Below are 26,083 nucleotides of genomic sequence, written 5' to 3' on the forward strand. Positions count from 1 at the left end.
TTAAAATACTGAAGTTATTTTCATAAGGAAGACTTGCACTTCTGTTACAATATATTTAAACATTATTTTCAGTTGCTCATTGTATGAACTTCCTCATAAAATATTCAGAAAAAATCAACAAAGTTGGAGAAATAATGATTTTGGACTTGCACAATTGTCTGAACAAATCTAAGCAGTGCCAATGACACTAACATTTAACATCAGTCTTTTGCAACTGGATTTTCACTTGTAAATATTTTCTGCAAGGAAGAATACCAGTTTCCTGAGGTTTTGCTCATTTAAATTCAGAATCAGATGGCATCAGGAGGAAAATAAGTCATCCCCGTATCCTAGTGTTTGCATTCTGACATTTCAGAGAAGGAACCTCCTTCTAGGGTGTAGTCCTGCATGAACTTAAATAAGAAGGACAGCCTTAGGGAACATTCACTCTTCACATTATATAAAGAAGAAATTTGCTTCTGGAAGATGATATTGCTGTTGAAGGGTCATATTTAAAATGCTAGTGGTTCTTCCATTTCATAACCTTAAAAGAAGGCTTTAAATAAGCTTTCCAATCCCCATCCATCCCCAGGCAGGGAAATGTCTAGGTCAGCATCTAACCAAGTTTAGATGTGATTTTTGACTTGCAGATTGAGTGAAATTAAAACATCTGAGAGACAGAACTTCATAACTTCAAAACTTCAATAATAAGCACTATTTCTGAAATTTTCTAATCCTAATCAGTTAACTGACTACAAAATGGCAGCTGAGGTCCCCAGACAGATGCATAGCTGTACTGCAATGCACTGCGGAGCTCTTGCTCGCCTGCTGACGACAGACAGGGCGAGTACGGGGCAAGGGGTAGCACCAAGGCCCCCGGTAGGTCCGCCACTCCTGAAAGTATTGTCCATAGCCTTTTTTTCCCAGTGCTCATGCCAGACTTTTATGATAGGCTTTTAATTTGGTACCTTTCTCTGTATTGGCCAAATGGAAAGATGTTGCAGAGCCCTTTCATTCAGTAGAAGAGGCACATTGGTGAACAACCGGTCTTCAACTGCAGATTTTTCTATATTACTTACATCGCTTAATCCCATCTGTACATCAATTTTCAATGTATATAGGGAGGATGATAATCCTATTCTAAATCCTAACCCAGTAGTATTCCCAGTGAGGAATTCTTCGTGCCAATCATTTCCATGATAATTACAGATGCTATTATGGATATTAGAGATATCTTTTCATCTAGGAAAAGATTCTGTGAAAGTGAGTACCTCCAAGTGAAGCTATATTATTATGTATTGTCACCATATTTAAAGATTAGAGAATTGTGAAGAGAATTGTGTAGAGAACTGAGCTTTGAAGGGTTTATAGTAGATTTTGCTTGATTCAGTATAGATATTGGAAGTTCTCACATACTGAATTTTGTCATCCTTTGTGCTTCATTTGGTTATGATAATCATTTATGATATACTTAACAGTTAAGGTCATAGAGCTAAAACATTGGGAAATTGATTATAGTATAAGATTTTAACTTTCCTAATTTTAACAATGTTCAGATGTGACATTCCATTTCAAGTATGTTTTTATAATATAATTTACTCATGGTAATTTATGTGAAAAGAACTGGCAAGAAGGTAAGGCTCTCAAATCCCCTGAAGTCTGGATTTTGGTCCCCTACATGAAAGAACATCTTTCACTACACCTTTACAAAAATCTTTGAGCGAGAGAAGAGAATAGGGGACCTAATAATCCAGAAGCCAAAAGCATATACATAGATAGCAAAAAAATTGAAATTCCATGTCTGTCTTGTATAGTGCTGTGATTTATTAAATATTAATTGGACCAGAAAAAGATGCACACAAGTCAGGGCTATTGTATCATATATTAGGATTCTAATTATTAATTGCAAATTTCGGTAGGATAAACCGTCTCATACTTTCTCACTTCTTTATTTTAGCTAAGAATTCTATCTAGGACATGAAAAACAAATTTTGTATATGTGTGCTTTCTAATGAAAAGCCTTTTTGCCAAAAAATTCACAACTTTTTCTTCTGTGATGAAAAATGACTTTAGAGTTATTGTCAGTATTTTGTTTTGTGGCTTCTGTTTCCTTGTCATTCTTGTAGCAAGTATATACATGTTTAAAGTACTTTAGGCAGTTACTCATCTTTTTAATATATGAATAGGACTGGTTCATTTATTGTTCACCCTATTCTTTACTTTGTCCTCAAATGGTTTGACTTTTTTTTGACCAGCCAGAAACAAGTCCATCAGAAATCCTGGAGCAGAACCTGTTACCATAAAATTTCCTCAGAGAGAATATCTGAGGTGTGTATTCACTTACATTCATGTTTTATGTGCTTATGCACATGCAGCTGAGTTTTAAAACTATTTCATCCCCTTCCTTAAGTAATTAGGGCAATGTAGAATAGAAAAGCACTTAATGTAATTTCTTCAGAAACCAGGAATTAACTGCCAGTACACATGTATAAAAGATTATGCAGAATATTAGACCAAAATAAGTTCAAATACAAAGGAGTGTAAAATGCTGTGAGGACTTACCTATGACAAGTTAAAAATTCAGCACTGTCCCTCTCCCTCCCTGCCCCCTACTGTAACACATCCAAAGGGACAGACAAAAATATATTAATGGAATTTTTCCCAGTGCTTCTGGCATTGCTATTTAAAAAGTTGGTTTATCAGCCTTCACTTGGTCCTTTTGAAGTTCAAGGAGTATTTTAACACCCATGCTGCTTTTTTTTTATTTGTGGCTTAACATTGAATCTTGAAAGGCTTTTGGGTTCTACAGCTCTCAACTCATGGGACTTTTGTCTCCAGGACTACTTCTGTCTTTTAAAAGTACATGGCATACTTCCAGTCCCAGAGGTCTGTAGCATCCCAATACTCCATATCATATTTGCAATAAAACACTGTATATTGATTTTTCTCTTTGCAAATGTTCTTCTTTTAACAGAGGAAGCTACAATGGTGTACTCTTCTCTCATTTGGCTAGATGTATTTCTTTTTTTCTTTTTTTTTATCCTTTGAATGTGATGTTAAGGACTACAGAAAAATGATTTGGAGAGATTTTTGTCTTTATGTTTCGGGAATGCCACATCCTGGTTTTCAGACTGTAAACCTGAACTTCCTAACGATACCTAACTAGTAACAGTCCCCAGATTTCTTTCCTATGCAGGATAGTAAGCGTTTCTTCTGCACACGAGGAGTGTTTGGTTATTCAGTATTCTCATTTAACAAAACGAAAATTTAACAATGTCAGCATCAATAAAAACAAGATCCAGTAACACGACCTGTAGCAGTTATCTAAAGAATTAGCCCATATAAGTTTCCTTGTTTTTTTCTGTTTTTTGTTGTTTTTATTTTTGCTTGTCCTGAAATCTGATTAATGTGACAAAGCAACGGGTCCAATTTAGAAAATTTTAGAGCAAGTGATTAAGTATATAAGTTTGCAGCATAGATTTCAGTTGCAGTTCATAGCTACTGTAAACTAAAAATGAATTGCTATAATCACATGAAGTCTTCCTAAAATATGGATACAGAGGTTGCTAATGATCATGGCATAAATCTTAGTACATAGATCAGTAAGCGATTTAGAGCTTTCTAAAACAGCAGACAAAAAAAAAATCAAAGAAAGACAGTTTTGTGCAATATTGCAAGAACTTGGGTCAAATTAATTTTTTTATGAGCTTTTTTTAATAAAGAAAATTATCTGCTTGGATGATTGATAGAATAACTAATAAGTGTTGGAACAATATAGCTATGTAACATGAACCACATCCTGTGCAAGGGAAATTCTTTAAAGTGTTGCCATATGTATACCTGTTTCTTTATAGCTGCAGTTCTGAAAACACTCGCCAGTAATATTAGGGACATGAATTCATAGATGAGTTTGGGGAAGAAAGCTTGCTTAACTATAGGAAGAAAGGAAGTGGCCTATAAAATACAGAAAATGCTTGGATGAATTGCTTTCTTTAGGTTTGAGACTAGCTGTGTATTCTGAATAATGCAGATGACACACAGGGAAGAAACATGAAGTCTGACACAATTGCATTTGCCAAGGCAAGTGCATGCTGGACAGTGTTTTACAACTATTTTGTTGCAAGCACAGTGATGCTCCCAGCTGCAAATGCTCTACATTTTTTGATGATATCTGTCTAATTTGCTCCTGGCTCTCTCTGCTCTTTACTAGACAATGTGTTTGGTTGAACTGAAATTCTGGAGTACATACCTTTTCTTCTTGTCTCAGTACTGAAAACAGTAAAGAGTCTCAAAACAGTCAAGAAACTTTTTTTCCTTCCCCCGAGGTCATACATTTTTTCTTGTGCTCTGGAGGCTGCTGAGTTAGAAATCAGATATATGATGTTTCTTGAAATAAACAGATGTAAATGCTACACTAAAATCATATTAAGAATATCAGAAACATGTATTGGATGTTATTCATGAAGATGCTGCATTCTATTTATGTGCATTATGTAAAGAGCGTTCACACTAGACTTTGAACTGCATAATATAGAGCATGTATGTAGACTGTGGAATGGTTGCAAATGTTGCTCCAAGACTTTCTCATACAAAATATATCCCATATCTAGCTTGACTGCAAGACAAAACAAAAGTGCAAGTGAACTGCTTCCTTGGGCTTTATCGTTGCCTATTCTTCAGGGCAAAAAAATGAGAACTTCAGGCTATGTTTACTCACTGAAAGCAGCAGCGACAGATAAATGTTATTTATTAAAAGGTATGCTTTGTCCACAAGTGCTGGAACTTTGTAGGTTGTCCTAGCTTAGCTCAGACTTTTCTTAGAATATATGGCCCAGGTTGTGTTAGGCAGTTTGAAAGAGACATTCAAAGTCTAAAAAGTCATTCCTACCCAACAGATACTTCTACAGGCCTTCTGCATATCTGAAATATATAGCTAATAAAGTGCTGTTCATGTAAATAATCCCATACAGTATCTGAACAGCTTCATGAGGTCAAGTCCTTACAGGTGGGGTTAGGGATAACCCATAAAATGGCTATTACAACTATACAGAAGAGAGGAAGGAAAAGAGAAAAATACTGCAGTGTGCTTGCTGCAACTGTTTCTAAATAATTGCCTGCATGTCTGAGAATCTGTCTTTCTATCAGCTTCTGGAGGGACAAATTGTTATTTCCAGTTGACCAAATACAGCCTTTGCTGTATAAACACTGAACTCTGATGCTTTAAGAAACATATGTTTTGGTCAGCTGTGGTCTCGAGATCATGGGCAGGACTGCATCACATCTTGCAGAAGCCCATGCCACACAGACCACTGCAGCACAAGATGGGAAATGGTTCCTTCTCTCTTAAATTTTCACATGTATATGTTAAAAAGCAGTTTTCAGAAGTGCGGGACACCAGTGATACAGCAGTGGTTTTGATACTGAGTTTCAGGTTATTTTGCAGCTTCCATAGCTGATAATAATGACTAGGCTTTAGTAACACTTTTCCTAACACTTTTCATAGATATCATAAAGAATTATCATCGCTATTCACAGCTTATATGCATGAAATGTTGGATGATAAGGGTACATGCCTGCTAATCCAGGCAATGCAAGGATCAGTCTACTTGGGCTGTAGAGATATAGGTGGACATAAGCATCAAAGCCAAAATTTAGACACTTACAATCTTCAGCTGTTGACTAAACTCATTAGTTATCTGCAGCGTCACTATTTAAAGTTCTTTCCTTGCCTGTGAGACACCCAGGAGAGTATAAGTGGCAACATAGATGAACAAAGTAGGGCCTTACCTCACGAAGATCTGTGGACTAGGTGCTCCTTTATCTGTTTTGCTTAGTCTGATGCCCATTCCTAGCGCAAATGAAGCAGAAGGAACTTCAGAAAGAAGTCTCCTCTCTGTCTCGTTATGAAGTAGCTTGGGGATGGAAATGACATGAGACGCACTGATTTAATTCTTCCCTTTGCCTAGGAGGAATAGGAACTAGCACTGCTCCTGTCACTGCTCCAGCCCCAAAGCTGGAGGGCTGTTGGGATGTGCTGCTTTCTGTCAGTCCTGTTGCAGTTGATCTACCTTTGGTGAAACTATCGCGTGGTCACAGAACCGAAGAGAAACGAGAAGAGTGACCATGTGGTGGTTTGAGGAAGGAGGGTCCAGGAGATCTTCCTGTCTCATTGCCAAGAATTCTTCTGTGTTCATAGAGAATATATCAATATTTTACAGCACTTTTGTCTCAGGCTGATAAAAGACAGACATGGTTGCTAATTTTTCAGGAAAAAGTTCCTGTGGTTTGTCAGCCTCAAAACTTGGGGCTTTCTCAGATTTATGATTGCAACTTGTCATATGGGTAAAAGAAAGATGCCTCTAAGTAAGTAAAGAAAATCTGCTAATAATCAGCCAGATACTCCTCAATATTAAGAACTATCATTCAAAGTCAGTATTTTTTATTAGACTGCACCACCTTTAGTCCTTGATATCTTCCAGTTCTTTGTAATTTTAAGTTTTCACTCAACTTCTAAAGCATTCCTGTCCCATAGCTAAATAGAAGCCCAACCTTCTATTCAAGAAGCTCAATTGCAAAGCTACCACATTTTTGTGTATTTTGTTACAAGAAAAGCAACTTTTACAATTTAACATACCGTTCTCCCCTCATAGAGTTCTCTCCTCATAGGAAGCTGGAAAACAAAAATTAATCCACCAAAAAAAAGTAGTAAGCTGATGTGGAACTGAATCTGAAATTTAGCAAACTCCAAAATCAAATAGTCAAATGATAACACCGTGTCTGAGCTGTTGCTTCTCTCTAGCAGCAACGGGCAGCTGAATCAGGCAGGGTGGAAATCGTTTGAGCCCGCTTCTTTATGTGGACAGAAGTGGGCAGCTTACTGTTCCAACACGGCCGGCAGCGCTCAGGCTTCCAGACAGCATCAGTTTTCTTCTTGCATCTGTTGTTTAAATGTTTATGATGACATGCTAATTTTCAGGATATGGGAACTTAACCATCTCTTGTGGCTGACATTTATGGGAGTCATGTGCAAACACCTGACAAGATGACTGTTCTGTCAACGGGGCTAAACATGCTGCGACTGTTTCTAAATAATTCCCTACGTGTCTGAGAATCTCTGTCTTTCTATCAGCTCCTGAAAGGAAAAGTTGTTATTTCCAGCTGACCAAATGTGACCTTTGCTGTATAAAAACTGAACTCTGATGCATTAGGAAACATATGTTTTGGTCAGCTGTGATCTTTTACCTTCCTGGGTCTGATTAGAGTGCATTCATTAACTCCATTCTTCTGTTAAATACTTCCTTAAAACATGCAATTTATGTTTTAAGTAAGAGACATAATTAGTTCTTATACCTAGTTACCATCAAAAACAAAGAATGCATCAAACTCTCTCATTAGTATTCATTCAAAGTGAATTGCTCCTTTCAGTTCCCACTCATTATTATTTAACCGTTAATCCAAAAAGTTTATAGGCTCATGTTATGATGGTGATTATTTTTTTGGTTGGTGTCCAAGGGGTCATTCTGAAAGAGGCTCATTTCAGGAGGGTGGCAGAGTATGTAGATTTGTAGGAGCATTTAATGTGTGTTTTGCTTCTAGTCTTTCTCTCGCTGGGCAATGAGCCAGGAACTGTCTGAGGTTTGCTTTGTAAGTACTGAATCACTAATGCAAAGGCAGTGAAAGTACATAGATATCATACCCATCTGTCCAATATTACTACACATGGAACTGACCATATTGAACATATTGAATTAATTTCACTGCAGCGTTGCCCATCAAATTACTTGACTCTTTACATCACCCTTTTTTTGCTCCCTAATGCAAAACATCCATTTTATTTGACAACCTCTTCTTTGGCGTTGGCCTAAACAGAGAATAGGGATGATCTTGGCTCACTTCACTCTAAATAATCGTTCTTTAATTACACTAGAGGTGGTTTCATCTGCAGTAATTACTGAAAAGATGTCAGCTCTCAGATAATGGAGTAAAACATTAATGGAACTGAGCTGGCCCGGATATTTGCTCATAGAAACCAGCCACTTGTTATGCAGTGGCTTGGCATCGTTCTTAACACTGTGTCAGTTCTTGTTAGGGTTTTGGCTTAGTACCTGACTTAGGATCTTTCAGAAGTTTCATATAGCATAATGATTATGTGTATTGTTTTGTTTAAAAATGAATCTTTTGCATTTTCTTCAGAAAACAAAATAATTGATTCATTGCTTATGACAGATTTTCACAGCTGCCTGAGTTATATCTCCGAGTTCTTCATAAGCACCCAAATCATTTTATAGAGACCCACGACATCTCAGGATGGACAGACTGTACTGATACATACAGGACTTGTTCAAGTTGTTTAACAGCAGCAATAAAGTCTTTGGTATAATTTAAACTATAAAGAGTACCCTTCCCTTGATAGAACCTAGCAGATTATGCACTTGTAAATGACAATTGGCTTATAATGAGAATAAACATTTATTTGTAGATATGAGTGAAATAAAGGTCTGAGGAGCATCCACTTTTCAGGTCTGGAGGCTGAAGGATCCTTGTAGATTCCTTAGCATTAAGCTTTCATTCATTTCAGATTAGTCATATACCTATAAGCTATCTAAAAGCTATGTATATTTAAAGCAATATTGGGTTTTAACCATCTGATAAGGTTAATAACTGTCTGCTCTCTTTGGTTTTTATTTACTGATAAGTTGATTGTTTTTATCTTACTCATTTTTACTCTTGTAATCACTTTGTATAGTAGAAACCACTACATAGAAAGCATATACATACCAAAGCCGTACTATATAATTGTATTTTTGAATTTTGTCAAAATACTACTAGTAGCATCTGAACTTCATCCCTGGAGATATTTATTTTACTGAATAAGATAACTTAATTAAAATCACAAAATCAAGTCATAATTTTCCAAGAGTTGGCCAAATTTCAGGCATATTATAATAAAATCTCTAATGGAGAAATAAAATGGTATCAAAAACTATTCTAAGCAAGTGTATTTGGATATGTAGAGATATGAGTGGATATCTTCGATTAAAAATCTTTTGGCCATGCTGAAGTTGTGAAATCCTTTGACTCTGAAGGCCCAGTAAAATTACAAATGCGTGACTATGATATACAAATATGTAATTTTTTATGGCATGCATATATTTCATACTGTGTAGTCCTCAATCTCCTTTTATTACAGTTATTTAAGATATAGTCTGACTCCAGATTCCAAAGCAAGTAGAATCCAAAGCTATCCATCTGTAACTGACAGCGATACTTACTGAAGCAACAGCAGTCAGTTGTTAGTTGTTGTCAGCAGTAAGTTGCTAGCCAGTTAGATAGAAAATCTAATATTATTCCAATTAAAAATAAGCCAGATGAGATCTTCAAGAATCACTTTTTATGCATCTTCTCACATATGTTACTTTTCAATGAAAAAGGACCCCAACATATGTGAAAAGCACTTTGATCCATATGGTAAGCTCCCCTTGGTATTTTTTTCCTATTAAAAATCTCTATACTGATAAGACAGCCTTTTGATTTATATAGTTGCTTTTTCCTCAGTGTGGAATATTGAAAGCTGTTTTTCTTCCCTTTCCTGCCTCTTCCTCTTCTTCCTAGATCTAATGCTATTTTCAGTGTCAGAAGAAAGCTTAAAACAATAAATTTCAAGAAAGGAGCAACTGTGATTGAGTGCAGGTTTGCCCTTTCTTCCCCAGAACTAGTAATGAAACTCTAGATTGCAGTGATCTCTGAAGAGGCTTCATGTGAGGTTTCCTTCTTATTGAGGACAGCAAGATGCTAAAATGCAAATAGTTCAGCAGCAAAGACTTAAATGGTGCAGTGTGCGTTTAGTGAGTGCCGAGCTGCTGCTTTTCTGAGAGTCCCTTTTCAGTTCACCATTCTTCTGAAAACTGACCTTTCTTCTGGACCTTTATGAAGTACAAACCTTAACTTCTCAAAGGTTTATTGCAATTCAAAAACTGTTTTGGTTCCAGTTAGACAAATTGAAATTTTTGATGTTCTCAACAAAAAAAGATATATAGATCATTTCACTGAGCTTGAAAATGTTGATTTTGGTTCAATTTATCTAGTCATAGATTGGATTAGCAGCTACTATGGAATGTAAATGTTGGCTGACAGGAAAATTTAAACTACTCATTAAGTAGTGTTGGAATAAGGTATTTGACTTTGCAGGTCTGAATGTATTAGTTATTTCTCCCTACATGGCAGTGTAGTGCAATCAACATGATTTCACCAGAGTGTTGATTACAGCAGAATTTTATACTTCAGTTGATTGTAGCTCCATCTCTTTGTTTTGTTTTGATAGATCTACTTGCACTGTTTCAGTCATACGTGTAAGATTTAGCACCACGTACAGCTTTTATTTCTCTGCAAAGCGTCCTGTGTTCCCCATTGCCTTAGTGCTACCAATTTTGGACCTGGAAGCAAGAAGAAGTGGGAACGTCTGGTGTGGCTGCGAGTTTCCCCAGCCCGCTGGCGAGGAGCGTAGCTCATCCGTGTGCAGCGGGCTGTGAAATTGATAAGTCGACTTAATCAAAGAGCTCCAGAAATCCCTCTCACCGGAGCTGAGAGAAGGGTTTAAAGAACTCTGCAGCCTCCTTTAATGTTTTGGGTACGTCCTCTACTGCAGGAGCAAATTCTGACAGGATAAGAAATTCTGTTGTTTTTACAAAATTCGGAGGCTTTTCCCAATTTTGGGGCATGCTGCACCATGGGTTTAGGAATAAAACTCCTCCTTGCTTTCACTGGAGAGTTCTGCTTATAAATCAATGTCACAGTATAGCCTGTGGTTTTTATAAGTAAAGTTCAGGAGACAGACTAAGAAAATAAAAAAGAAACCTTATTAATGAGAGAAGTTAAATGAATGATCAATGCTTTTTTCCCCCTAAAGATGGCTACTGGCATCCTACTTGTAATTACTTTTATTTTTGTACCTGCTCTCTAGACGTAGCACAAGTGGGCTACATTTGTTAGAAACATTCCCATAGTGAATGTGCAAATCCTGCCACTATATTGAAGTACACATATATGCAATTTTATTGTACCACATTGGTTATTATCATTATTATAGTATAGTTAAGTCTGTGTAGGATGCAATAGTTTAGCCAATAGTTTTCAGCCATTTGAAGGAGATAATAAATGTATTTAATAATAAAAGTGTTTCAGTTAGAGGTTGTAATAGCATTTCTTTGAGTATACAACAGAAAGAAAAGCCTTTAGAAAATTAGGAGACTAAATGTTAAAGCTATAATGAGGCTTATGCACTGTGATACTTTGGGAAAAATGGTTTCAGTTTTGGGTGCCCTGATGCTCCATCCTCAAGTGCAGTTTGGTGCATACTCCCTTTCTGGTTTGGGTGGTTACAAATACCATTCTGAATTTGTGTTTACCAGCCTTAAGTATCTTTCCAGCTGAAAAGGAGAGGCTATTGCAGAAGGCATTCTGTGGCTCTGAGAATCCTATTTTCACACCTTCACTTTGAGTGAGGGACAAGAATGAATATTTAACTTCAGTGAAAAATGTGTGAGCTTGGCTGAATTGAAAAAGAATTCAAATTATCAGAAAAAGTGTCTGAGTGATTTTTTTTATTTTATGTATCTCACTTTAACTTGGGTTATGTTAGGACATGACATAGGCAGCATAATAATAATACGCACTTTCTTTTTTTAATAATTGCTTTACATAAAGAACCTACTTAGCTACTGGTAATTTTTTGGTGTAGGGTATAATTGTTTCAAAGCTTTCTGTATATTAGACTTGTAATTTAACAGTGCTCATTTAAATCTTTAATGCACAATGTGTCATAAAAAAGTTAATACAAACTGCTATTAAGTTTTGTTGTGCTGGGGGGAAAAGTTATGTGCTATGAAAACTATGCATGTGCAGTAATTATATTAAACATGATTTGTAAGGTTGAAATTAAAGGTGCATAATCCCAAAAGAAAACTGGCAATTAAACTCTAGAATGAAGACTTGCTTAATTTAATAGGAACGTTATTTTAAAAAATGCTTTATTTAATTTTGCAGTATTTTTCTACAAACATAGAGTTTAACTTTAAACTGAATATGGGAAGAATAACACTCAACTGGTATTAAAGATACTGAACTTTCATAATAATTTTTTTGAGTTTATGAATTAATCCAAAAGATTAATTTAGTATGAAAAAACAATTGTGAGACCTCGATTTTTATACATTATGATACGATATCATTTCAAAAGCTCATAAGCTGTTAAAAGGCACAATCCACATGTGGTCATATTTTAAGATGAATAAAACAAAATTCTAAAAATCTGTTCAGAATAACAGCTAGGATCATCCACTGCTACTTACTGCGGTATAACATTTAAACATGATATGAGTGTTACCTTACTGTGATATAAAAGATATGCTATATGCCAAAAAGAAACACTTTTTTTGTGTAATAATTTGCAGGTCTTGCTCTTTATCATTTGAAAGGATAGTCACTATTAGTCTTCTGAGCTGAGACACTGTAATGTGACATTGCATTAATTCGGAGTATCAGAAAGACCTTGGGTGAAGAACTACCCTTATTGAAAGCATTGGGATTTTGACATTGACTTCTGTGTGATCAGGATTTCGCTGCTTTTTTTTTTGTCCAGACTTGCCAAACAACCTTACTGAGTATATGCTTCTGCCTGAAAACCCTAGCAGATGTATGGGAAAGATAACAAAGGAAAAAATGTGATGGAAGACATAAGGCAAGCAAAAAGAAAGAAGGCACGAGGAATACATACTCTAGGAGAGGACAGGACAAGAAATACATGTGGCCTGTGACTGTGTGCCTTGGGTAAGTACTTTTATCACAGTCCTGCAGTGACATGATTTCAAGGCGGTAACATCTCCCAGCTGTAAGCCAGCCTCTTTGCAGAAAGCAGACTGAGCTGAGCCGTTCCTTTCCGTGCGCTTTAGTGATGTGCTGACGAGGCCCTTTCCCCTGCAGATACCCAACTCGGGAACCTCTAGGGACCTGTGTTGGCCTGGCTTGCCAGGGCCACCAGCAGGCACCTGTGCACGTGGGCATGCTTGCATGGTTGTCTTCCACTGCAAGTTCTTGACTCCTGGAAGAGAATTTCTCCTCGTTACTAAATAAAGAAACCAGTTTGTTAGCAATTCACTGACACCTTATGTATAATCCTGCTATATATTATACGGTTTACAGATTGTTAGATTTTCTTAGTTGTCCTTCTGTCTGCAAGCTTCTCTCTAAGTGTAGTTTGCTCTTAAGGGTGTTTGGAACTGTACTTGTCCCACTCTTGTGCCAGTACTAGAAAAAAGCAAATAATAGGATGCAAGTTCAGCTATTTTTGTTTAATTTTTCTTTTTAGATTAGGCTGAGGCATAGCTTGCTGCTCTCTGCTTGAAAGAATGTGACTCAGATTGCTATATGATAAGGGAGATAATTAAGCCTCAGAAATGAGGTGGGTGGTATCAAGAATAGCCCATCAAATTTCCTGCAAAGACAACTTCTGATTTCAGAACATTAGGCCATACATATCTTTTCCTGCTTTTCATTATGTTTTTTCTTGTTTTGTTCCGTTTTGTTTCAGCGCAGGCAGTTAAATGGGTGGGTTGTGTTCTAGCTTTTTATTTCTGGAAAGCTATTATCAAATCCTTGCTTAAGATAGAGACATAAGTGAAAATGCATTTAGTACTGTTGTAGTTTGGTTTAACTTGCAGAACTGCCACACAGTTTTACATGGTCTAGTTGAAGTAATTTTCTGTAAGGGGACACTTGTCTGGAAGACTGGTGTGTGCAGGTCAGGAATGAGGATCAGTGGCAAGGAGCTGGGAAGAAACTCACTTTGTGCCTGGCTGCATTTTTGCCTAAATCTGCCCGGTTATATTACAGTCTCAATTCATAAAGACTAAATTCATCCATGGAAATGCTAAATCTTATTCTGTGGCCTTCCCTGTTAGTCAGATTATCTAGGACAGTCCTCTGGTCCATTTGCAGGTGACATTAATTCAGTGTTCCTCTTTTGTGTTTGCTGTAGTTGATAAATAATACATCAGAGCTTTCGCTTTCTATAGTTTAACTGATCTCCCTGAAGACTGCATTGGCTCTGCAGAGCTTAAGTCTTTGCTGGAGCTTAGCACTCTTACAAGAAACTTTATGGGGAACAAAAGCTTGTACTTTTAAGTTTGCAGAATTACCAGGGACCCCACTGGCTGTTTGTTTCAAGTTTCTCTGTGGTTGATCTTCTCCAGAAGATCATATCCAGTGCTTCAGTAGGTCCACCTGACAGTAGACACTTCATTCTGCCTTATGGGGAACCCTTCATGCTGTTCTTGCCAGAATCTGAAACTGATCTAAGAAAGCCCAAACTTTCAAGGGAGTGGATGGAAGGAAACCATTTTACTGTATTAGCAGGAGTAAAAATTTAGTCATTGTTTGGACACAACTTGCACAATGAAGTATATAAAGGTTTCTAGCTTTTCTTGATTCTGAGAGGAGCAAGGTTCAATATATCTTGCTGTGATTGTGTGGAAGATGAACAATACAACCTGCTAGAGAACACAAAGTTAGATACAGTAGGGATTTGTCTATTAAGAAAATACAGATAATCCTGCAGAAAATAAACATTTTATGTCCTCATACATTTTTCATAACAGACTTAGCAATATTCTGATAGTGGAAAATTGCCCCTGTTTAGGATCTTGAAAGGAAAACCAAATATTCCCTTTACTGCTCTTTGTCATGTTTTGTCTGACTAACTCTGTGAATTGAGAATACCTGAATAGGTGGAAATACACCAAAAAGCATCTGTAAGACATCTTCCTCTTGTTAAACCTAGATGTATCTTCCTTTCAGAATACAGAAGCAAAATCAAGAGCTGTTCGGAGACTTTGGCAGTTTGCAGCACTATTTTATAATATGTTCTTGATGTTTGTCACTTCCTTTTTTTTATACAGCCAATGACTGGAAATCTCTTAAGAGATTATATATGAAAGAAAATCACCTCCTTGAGAAGAATATGTGATGTTTGCTGCTAAAAGTCTCTATTGAGTCTGATATAAGATCATTTATACAGAGGATATTTGTGAAAGTAAAAGGTAACAGTGCAGGTTTCTGGCTTGAATACAGCACATCAATCAGTGCTGTAGTTGAAAGAAGCCTGCTACCGGTCTAGTAGTAACACCAGGAAGTACTGTACTTAAAATTTACTCCAGCAGCCCTTTCTTTGCATGGCGTGAAAACAGAAACAGTCTAGCTTTATTGTTGACCTGTTTGGTATTGGCTTACATGTAAACTGCATTGCCATGCAACTGCCTGGTTTCCCTTCCTCTCCCACCCTTGGTCTCTGTTAGACGGAAATGATGTGTATCGCCACTCTCCTTAAATAGCCTGTCTGCGGAGAGAGGCCTTAGTGGGATTGCAGTCTTTCACAGTCCTCTTGAGAAGTTCAGCCCCATAGTCAGAACTGTCACTTGAAGTTAACTTGCCAGGAAACACAGGAACTTAAACTAAAATGTGCTTTCTACTGAGTACACTCGCACAGGCTTCATTCTAGTCCCAAACAAAGGGTGCAAAGTTGCACTGCTCCCTTTTAGGGTAAAACCATTAACAAAAGCAATGTTGCTAGCTCTGATTTAATGGGAATTTCTACATTTTTCTATAGCACTTTAGAGATAATACTTTTGACTCCTGGCAATTATGTCTTTTTCACTGCAACACTCTTGCCTAAGGCTGCTTTTTCTACAGCATCACTTACACCCTTGTTCTTGGTGCCTTATTATCCTCATACAGTCTGCTGTCACACAGTGTGCTTTGCACTTCGGTGTAGGAATCTCTGGAGGACAAACTTTTCCAGGACATTCAGCTAGATACAGTTTCCTCCTCTATAATGCTCTAAAATGTGTAACGCATAATACAGTGAGTGAGAGGAATTCACTGCTGCCATGTTGCTATTCATAACATTAGGAAATATGCTCATGTATCACTCAAAGTTACTCTGCAACCACACAACCATCTGGCCCAGCTGAACAAAAGCAGGGAGGTTTAATTCGAGCTGCCTTTCCTTCAGCCACTTACGGCCTTGGAAGGAAAGGTGACTCAGGCATAGATTCCACAATATGATGTAACCCACAAGCCCCTTCAAAGGTATTCATCAATCTGAGGGTTTTTTTCTTCTTCTTCTCTCTTCTCTGTTTCAATTAAACTTCTCAGACTGATGACATTCTTTTCAACACTGGGTTCAATGGCTTGATTTGCCCATAACTGCAGGCATGATTCAGAGAAAATGTTACAGATCATTAAGAGAATAAATCCCAGATTTTAAGCAGCCCATGTTAAAGATACTTTGAACTGCTGTTCTGATTATTCCATTTATAACAATATTAGACTCACTTGATACAATCAGTGCTAGACATAGGTTCCATCTTCTGTTAATATTTTAACATTTAACAGTATATTTACTCATGTATTTACAAAACCTCAAAGTATACAGAAGGAAATTGTGTAATGTACTTTGGTTCTGAAAAAACAGCAGCAACAGGAACTTTGGTTGAGCTACAGAGGGAGGAAGGAAGGAATTCAAGAGAAATCAAGATATTTTTGTAAATAACTCTTACTTCATGTTAACTCCTTTCAAACAGTAACAAGTTTGCATTGTCTTTACCTGGACTCCATCTCTGTTCAGATTTTCCTTCTTGCTTCAACCTCTCCCCATCCCCATTTACTGCTGTTTCCTTTTTTATCATCCTGAAATCCTGCTAATAGATCAATGGAATATTCAGATAGCCAGACTGTTCTCATATTCAGGAAATGAATCCCACTAGATTCCCTAATACCTTACCCATCATTTCACCACTCCAAAACTGTTCTCCAACTTTTGAATAGTCTTCACTAGCACCGTTACTTCTTAATATCTACCATACTACCTTCCTAATTTGACCTCCTTCCCCTCTGAATGTCTTCTTAAGTTAACTTTAAGTGAATTTGGTGCTAGCAAATAGTAGCAGAAAAGTAGCTATTCTGTGGACTTCTCTTTGGTTGCCCCTTCTTTGTTCCTCGTGTGTCCTTGGAACTTGGAGGGACCACCACTATAAGGGTGCAGTAGTTCTAGCCTGTACTCAAGACAAGGGTGAGAATTTCATCTCTCTATGCATAAACTGTGACTGGAAATAAGGTGAGGTGGCCTCACCTCATTAGAGGTGACCTCAAGTTATTTTGCTGTCAGAAGATGCTGTGGTTCTAAGTGCAGGTGTGAACAGGAGAGTTAGTTGAGTATAAAACTAAATCTTTGGCCTGTACACTGATTATACTAACATTAATAACAGCAGAAAATACCAGATCTAGTGTTGCTGACATTTCTCCATGAGAAGCCGTTGACAAAGACAAGTGATTTATCTCACAAAGCTTTCAGAACGTAATGAGTTCTAGTCACCACTGAACTGGATCAAGTTTAAATTGGTGACCTAAAGGTGAAATAAGTTACTCTACTACTTGTTCTGCCTAATTGTCTTTAACAATTTAACAATTTCTGCTCCTTTGAGCAACTGAATAATTTCTTTTCAAAACTCATGTAAGGGGTTTCTTTTTAATGTTACTTTATGACTGTATCTTAGTGAACAGCATAGAAAATATTACAGAACTGTTGGAAAATTGAGCTTTTGTATTGCTGTATAAAATAAGCCAGCCTCTGTTCTCTGGCTCTGAGATGAAGTGGTGCTGTGTGGATTATGTCCAGATGGCTAAAGTCTCTTTCTCCCCAAACAGGGTTGCCTGACCCATGTTTCCAACTCTGTATGGTTCTTAATCCTTGTGATCTCCTAAACCATGCCCAAGCATTTTATGGGAGAATCCTAGTCAGCCTTGGCCAAACCGTGTAGGGGCTGTGTGAACGATTAGCAGCCTGGATGATTGCCTGTCAGCTCTCAGCCCCACGTTGGGGCTCAGGATGGAGAGATCCTGGGCTTCTGCAGACCATCTGCTCCAGGGCTTCGCTCCCCTTACCACCAAAAACAGTGCCTAATTAGAATCTCTTCTCCCGTCAGTGTAGAGCAATGAATCTGTCATGTCCAGTTTAAATTAAGGTGAAGCTGAGCTTTCTCTCCACTTTTAGGGGTAGGCAATCCATTCAGACTTTCAACCTCGTACTGCTTGCTTTTCCTCCACTAGCTTTCAGTCATAACCCCTCTTATTTCTGAAATGACTAAAATAAGATTTTGAAATGTTCCAGGATGAAATTATCGGGGTCACGACAGTCTTCAGCCATTTCCTTTATCTAAATAAAGACTCTCTAAATTTGTTTTTTCCCAAATACTTTAAACTGGGATACTCCATTAAACCTTTTTCAGGAGTATAAATTTCCCTAGCTTTCTGCAGTTTTTTTTGGGGGGAAGGGGAGTGAAGACCAATACCGGAAGATATTAAATCTTTAAACTTCTTTATTGATATTACTACCACTTCCCTAGATCTTCCTTTTATTATTATTATGCAGATGTCAAAGGTACTCAGAAAACTGAACAACAGCTCACTTGCCCCTCCCAGAACCCTGTTATAAATAATCCTGTTACTTCTTGCATGGGTTGCTTGGGTTTATGATTAATTGTTGGATTGTGTCAAATACTGTCTTGACCTTACTTTGGAGAATGGTGACCAGGTTAACATAGTGGTGCATAAAGGTGTTCTTCGCCTTTTTGTGTGGTAGACTTTGTTCTTGTCCAACAGCATATAGCAAAAACTGTTTGCTAAGGAAATCGAAAAGAATTGACACGGATTGCACTGATCCTTAAATCCCCTTAGCCTTGTTACTAGATCTCTGTAAAGATTTTTCTCTGTCTTAGGGACATTCCTAAACTATTATTGGTTTCCCTATAGGCACTATTTACAGACCAGTAAGGGTTACTTGGGGGTTAGTAGGACAGATGAGCATCAGAGCCATTCAGTGACATCTCTTGAGTTGGGTTTTTTGGGAGGAGTATATCTCCTGGGCAGGACAGTTAACAAGCAGGAGTGGAGTCATCAAGAGAAGGGAGGTGTTAGCTACAGCTACTGTTCCTCTTGGGAATGGAGCTGATGGAGCTCATGGACTTCAGGGCACTCAGCTTGCTGCCTGGACCATGCCTCGCAGTTTGCTAATGGCAGAGCTCTCCATCTCAGTAGTGACGGTGTAGAGAAGTAGGTAACACTGCTGGGCCTCGGGAAGTCAGCAGTCTTCCCTCCTTTACTGCTGCTGCTGTGGGACTCTGAAGGTATATCTTCTTGGGAGAAAGGTCCTGTAAAACAGTGTTTTAAATACTTAGATTTGCCATGTAATAATTCATATATAACAAGAGGTGGAAAGTTTTGGGGCTTTCTCAGATAATAACTAGAACTATGCAATGAATGCAATTTAGGAAAAAAAAAAAAAAAGCTCAAATGCTTGCATATTTTGGTCAGCTCTCAAAAGTTACTACTTTAGTTGCAGTAAACAGTGTAATTGCAAAAACTGTTATATAATAATGCTTAATCAAATATGTGGGGGAAAAAGTTCTGAAAAATATAAAAATATGCAATAATTATTTTGTGTTATGTAAAATATGGCATCTTTCTAATTTTAAAATGTTTAATAGTCACTTTGGTAAGCTTAGCAAAAGAGTGGTGTTTTCTGATTTTTTTTTAAAGTGAGGCATTGGAAGAGAATATAAAGCATTTATATATCCTATTAAACTGGCACATACCACATTATTGATTATATATGCACAGTTAGTTTTTCATATGCATTTATATGTTATGGCTGAATTAAATTTCTCTGAAATGTTTTATGGTATATCCTGGTGTTTAAAATGTTATTGCCTCTCTGAACATCCATTGTAATAGTTTCTGGTACAGAATTTTATTCTGTGAAATGGATTTATCGTAATAGATTCGTTTACATATTATTCTTTTGTGTTCTTTTCAACTGCACACACAGACCAGAATAGGCTACTCTACTTTCCTATTGTGTTAAGCTTTTTCTTTTATCATTAGCACTTAATTAGTGGTAGACGGAGGGAAATACTGATAGAACCATAGAACAGATAGAAGAAATGAAAAAAGTGCTATATTTTCCTGTCATTTTCTGAAGGATAATTATTGCAGTCCCTTAAAAAATGAGGAAAATATATCCAGGACTTAGCGGCAATCAGTATGTCTGCATCCAGTGTATAACTTATCCAGATTTTAAAATAAAACATGTTTTAAAAAATTTCCTTTAATGCATGTGAATGATCCTACAAGCTGAATAGGTGTCTTGACAAGTGAAAATCAGAATATAGCTTCATAGCGTGCATGGGAGTTGCTTCGTTTTACACCTGTGAGAGTCTGGCCTGTTTGTTTAAGCTTGTGGTCTTTTTGCCTGCAAGGTGATTATCTAAACAATCTGAGATGTGAGAAAAAAAAAAAACTCACTGTGATACCTGTATAGAGTTAAGATTGCTAACTTTACGTTTTGATCTCTTTAATAATAACAGGAATGACATTCCCATCTCAGCTGTGAATTTTTGAATGGAGAGGGCATACAGACTGAAGTATGCTCACAGTTTGAGAAGCACTGGTTTCTAGACACAATGCCTATAGGCTCTTTCCCTGGATAAAGAAATACATTTAAATAATATTGTGATGGAAACACTCTAAGAAACTGTATCATTGTGTTCCAAGTTTATGGTAATTCAGTAATTTCCAGATCGTATTTTCTCATCTGAGAAGGAAAAAAAGAAAATTGATTTTAATTGGCAGCCTTGCAAGCCCAAAGTCAAATAGGTTCTTTCTGGCTCACAGTCCATCAATAATAAAAAATTTTTGCTTTTAGAGCATAATTAACAGTTCTGCAAATGTGTGAGCCAGAATCCAGTTCCCTTTTCCTACTGGTATGTTGGCTTTGCAGAGCTTACAGGAATAAAAAGCAATAAAAACAATGGGATGCCTATATGTAAGGTGCTACTTTCATGTAGTCATTTTTAGAAGAAAGTGTCATTCGTATTTTAGTGTTCGTAACTGGGCAGATTTCAGTGGCACAGAATTACTTTTTATGAAAATATAAAAAGCAACTAAATCAACATGAGTTATTTTCAGAATTCAAATATTTGCCAGTGCCGGAAATTCAAGGCATGATTATCATGCAATGCCTCGTGTAGGATGTGTATGTCAGGTATCAAACTGATTGCAGCACAATCACTGGAGAGAGGCTGAAAGTTTGATGCAGCAGTTTAGCATCAGGGTATTTTTTTTATGCTTTATGAAATGAGCAGTTTGTATTAAAATTAACATATTTGTTGTTTCTCTTGTGTCCAGAAGGATATTGCAGTGATATATACAATCATATACACCTTCATAGTAAAGCTCATCATTTAATCCAATTTCATGCTAACAATGAAACAGAACTAAAATCAAGATGGGGTTTAGAGCTTGATGTCCAACATGGCAATGCAAGAAAAGGAAACTGAAGATAACGATATAATATTTTTCCATTTTTCTTTGGATTATCTATTTTAGAGTCAAAGGTGCTATTTTCTGTTATAAATTAGTTGGTAATATCACCATGCTATTAACCATCAAAGTATCTGCTATCTCAGCTAGCCATTACATTTGTATAATCATCTTTGGCCTCAATATGCTTAAACTTGGTTTTGTATTTCCTTCTTATACAGTACTCGTTAAGAATAGAGCTGCATATCATGCAGGTAAATATTGTATTTGGTTTCTCACATTGTGTTAAAAATTGAACTTAATAGTACTATGCTAGTTTCTTCCATAAAACTGGATCTAGCCTTTTATTATTAGAAATGTATACATGAAAACATTTGCACATTTTTTCATTTATAGAAGTACCTATGTATTCACTAGGACCAGTTTTTTTTAATAGGTGCTAAATCTATGTAGATTTTTTTTTATAGTTAGTTGGATGAAAAATGACACTGTACATATTACTAATGAGAACATGTTTACCTTTTCTGATGGCATTGCATTATTTTTGGTAGGCAAAGCTGGATTAAACCTTCAAAGAGAGGGTAAAATGATTAACTGATGTTTCTGTGACAATTAGAAATTGTTTGTTTCCATCACCTTTTCATATACCTATCCCGATATTATTTAAAGCAAAGGCATAGGCTGATAAAATTCTAGATAGCATATGCTGAAATCATTTTGATGGATTTCAGTATTACTAAAATGTGTTGCTGTTCTGTGGTAATCGATGGATCTGTTGTGCTGCCAAAAACTGAGAATATAAGTAATCAAGTTAATTTTACATCTTGCAATAGCATGAGGGTAATAGCGTCTTCAACTGTGTGTCAGACAGTTATTTAAAGATATTGCTGAGATGTCGCAATGTAATATACTTCATCTGATCACTTAAAAAATAAAAACAAACCAAAAACCACAACATTCACAGACAGAGGTGCTATTTAAGATGATATTAAATCATAAGAAATAAAAAATAGGAGAGAAGGAAAGAGATTTTATGAGCTAAAGAAAGCTCCTAGAAAGGGTTTTTGTCTTTTCAGTGTTTAAGAAAAAAAAAAGTGCTGGATGGCAGAGCTTGAAAGTGTGAGCACAGATAGCTTTTGAGTGATCAGAGGAAATGCCAAAAAATTTTTAACATCATTTGCATAACAATGAAAACTGAAGCAAGGTTGATGGAAAATAACACCCCTGGGATGCATGTAAATACACAAAAGCTTAGAACTCAAAACAGAGCCTTAGGGAATTCCAAAATGCAGAAGGAAGATAATAAAAATGAAATTATTTATGGTCACTAATTGAGAGCATTGAGGGGGACTAAAGAAACCAAGAAAAATCCTAAAAAATACAATAAAGATAGCATTTTGTGGAAAATTCTTCCAAGAGAGTGACCACTAAAAGAACTTATTTGTCTGAGTGGGCACTGAAAATGTAGCAAAGAGCACCGTATTCTCACATAACCCACCATCAGTGGGTTACATCCTTTGAAATCGCTTAATCATCTTTTTTATTACTATTATTAGTAGTAATAACAGGAGATAACAAAAACTTGCAGGAGAAATTCTAATATAACTTTTCTTTTTGAATAGTAATTTTTATAATCAGACTTACTGAATTCAGTTAACTACCTGTAGGTAGTTACTCCCTTAGGACATGATGTTCCCCTACGTGGAGTATTTTAAGTAGTCAGATTGTGCTGACAGTGAACTTCACTTGTAACCTAGGCTAGATGCAGTAGTGAGACACTGACCTTCAATGTTTGTCATCTGTGCAGGAGAAGGTAGTCAGGTATCTCAGGCCGTAACTGGGCAAATAGCACTTCTCACCCTCAAAAGCACTTCTGTCCTCCTCTGCTGCTATCCAAGCTTTGCCTGCTCGTCTCTTCATGAGCTTGTGGGCTTTTTCTTACCCTGCCCAAAGGCCATCAGACACCCATAGATGTTTTCAATGTTCTAAAAACCTTTTTTTGTCTACTTATCTTTTGGTGCAGCAATCAGTCCATTTCCTTTGCTGTGTATATATGATGTCTTATATCTTTGGGGGTTTTTTTCTTCAACTTGAAATTAACCATGAGAAAGAGTTAAGCCATATGAAAAGTGCTTAATTCAGCTTGCGTAACAGTCTTGATCCTAAAAAGTGCTGATCCCTTGTCCCCTGATTCCATGAATATGCAATGACTAAGGCATAAGAAAGATCAATTTGGCTGTATTTTATCCTCTAGCCTTTTTCTTCATGGCTGATCACTTCTTCCATACTCTGATGTGGCCTTGATACACCCAACAAGCTTAATGCTTTGGGCTCTGGATTGGTTGTTCTTCTGACTTGTGCAATAATTCCAACAGGAAGTCGCTGATAATAAAGGATTTCCAGCTGGAAGGCTCAATAGTTAATTTAATTTAGATTAATATAAGTACTAAGCTGCCATGCTGCGGCTCCAAGATCCTGCCATGTAAAATAATTACAACATGCTATAAAAAGATAGGCTTTTAGCAGCATTTTTCAACTAGAGCAGAGAAGGGAGCACCACACAAGTCATCACAAAAAGGGCTCACATAGACAAGAAGGTCTCACAAATGGAAGGTCTCACCTTATTTTTGAAAGGATACCAACATGTTTTTAAAGAACATGTTTTTAAAACAGAAGTGAACAATAGAAACCTAACAAAAGGTACTGTTTGCTCTGCCTATAAGTGATTTTATTTTGAACCCTGATCCACTTCATTCAAGTAAAGTTGTATCTTTAGTTACGTGACCCAGAAAGAAAAAGCATTTATTATAAATCTATGGAAATTCCTACACATATAGCAGATGAAATTCTCTAGAAAGATTTTCTTTGCCAGTCTTATTTAAGAGACCTAGTTACTGTGTTCCTTACATCCTCCTGAAGTGTATGGCTTATAACTGGATGATAATAATAAAATGAAATTAAAAAAAAATCTAAAAGCTAATGTCAAAGACTGCTATCAAACTGAGCTTCATTACGTAAAGAGGCTGAGACTATGGAATAAGTTAGCAGTATGTGTTTAAAAATGTTATTTTCAGTAAAACGCACACGGCTTAAGCTTTGAACCTCGAGTTGCTCGGTGGCAGTAGAGCCCCGTGTCCTAGCAGGAGTGAATAACCTTTATGGAAACTGAGGTGGTGAGGGGATAGGAAGAACTGGCGGCTCCTGGTGAGGCTGCATGTGATGTCTGGGCCAGTGCTAGTGGGAAGGAGGGAAGACTAGGAAAAGGAATTAAAGCCATGGTAGTCCTGAAGATTCCTGAGTGTAGTGCAGAAGCAGTGAATTCAGTAAGAGATCACAAGAGTAGCCTTTTCACTCAGAACAACATGCAAGATTTTGGTTATTAAAAAGACAGGAATGATCAAGCTTAATCAGATGATCCATCTTTTTGAAAGGTCCACTGGAATAGTTCTGCAGATCTTTCAAACTGTTCTAATCACAGGAACAGTGACACCAAGATTTGGTTATTGTTTTTAAATTTAAAAAATGATCTAAGCATTTCAGTCAGACCTTGCCATCCCAGAATTGCAGTAAAACATCATTTTTATTTATATAAGTTTTTTCTCTTATTTTCAAAGTGCTCTCAAATTAAATACATTAGATGTTAGTAAAGCTATTCATGCAATAGGAATTTTACAAAAAATATTCATGAGCAAAAAAATGTCAGGAAAATGATTCCCAAAATAAAATAGCATAGCCTGGAGAAGGCTTGGTCAGTATGTCCTCATATCACATTCTACTGTTTAGTATGGATGCTGAAAAAGAGAAGGAAGTGAAGAAAAGCTCAGGTATGCAATGGTGTGTCAAGACTCCAAGTGTTAAGTATGGGAAGAAGTATAAGGCTTCACAGCACGGAGGAAGCCTTTGACAATTTTCCAATCTCTAAATGCAATTAATAGCCAGTAGGAGGAAATTCAAGGATTTACATATTAAAGAAGTTGAAATGTTTATATTCAGTTTGAAAGGGAATGGAAAAGCAAGGGGAAATAACAGTTTTGGTGCATTTTTGTTTCTTGATGATTTGCAGCTCTTTATACTGCGTCTGTAGTGTCCAATCCTGAGTGTGTAAGATGGGGAGAAGTTGTGGCAATCAGCCTTGTTTATGTGAACATTTTATGATCTTGTATCAGTACTCTTTTGCTGCTGAAGAGATCAATAGATGATGCCTGCTGAGGATGTTATCTTTGGTACCAACTTTTTAATTAACTCTTGTCCTGAGCTCAAAGAGCAATGTTTCACAGTAAAAACTCTTCATGTACAAAGCAGATCTGACATTTATCAGTTATGCTCCATGGTATCTGGTAGGGTGATCAAACAACTGGGAGCTGTAATTCTGTTAGTTTTCCTGTGATAGCAAAATAACACAGATGAGCACATCAAATAAATTTTGTATCACTCTGGAACTTTTTTGAACATGTTTACCCATCATTTTGTGAAGGGCACTGTTCTGACGCTATGGAGAAATTGCCAATACCAAGATCACATTTTGTATGTTGGACATGATAGGTTTAACTTAAGATGCTGTCGCAATCAGAAGTCAATTGAAAAAAACCAAAACACTTTCACTTCCCACCTGGAATGACCATACGTGGAGAGCTCGTGCTGCGCCGCCTTCACCACCAGGAAGGTGTTGTCCCAC

General features: G+C 36.9%; 1 long non-coding RNA gene across 1 annotated transcript in view; it reads left to right on the forward strand.

Moving 5' to 3' along the window:
• Positions 1-26,083, forward strand: part of LOC106496817 (uncharacterized) — a 127,618-nt gene that overhangs the window by 79,404 nt on the left and 22,131 nt on the right. The window contains exon 2 of the long non-coding RNA XR_001294687.2: positions 12,617-12,804. This is a non-coding gene — a long non-coding RNA (uncharacterized lncRNA). The remainder of the gene's footprint in view (positions 1-12,616; positions 12,805-26,083) is intronic.

The sequence above is a fragment of the Apteryx mantelli genome, chromosome 13, assembly GCF_036417845.1.
Source record: "Apteryx mantelli isolate bAptMan1 chromosome 13, bAptMan1.hap1, whole genome shotgun sequence".
NCBI lineage: Eukaryota > Metazoa > Chordata > Aves > Apterygiformes > Apterygidae > Apteryx > Apteryx mantelli.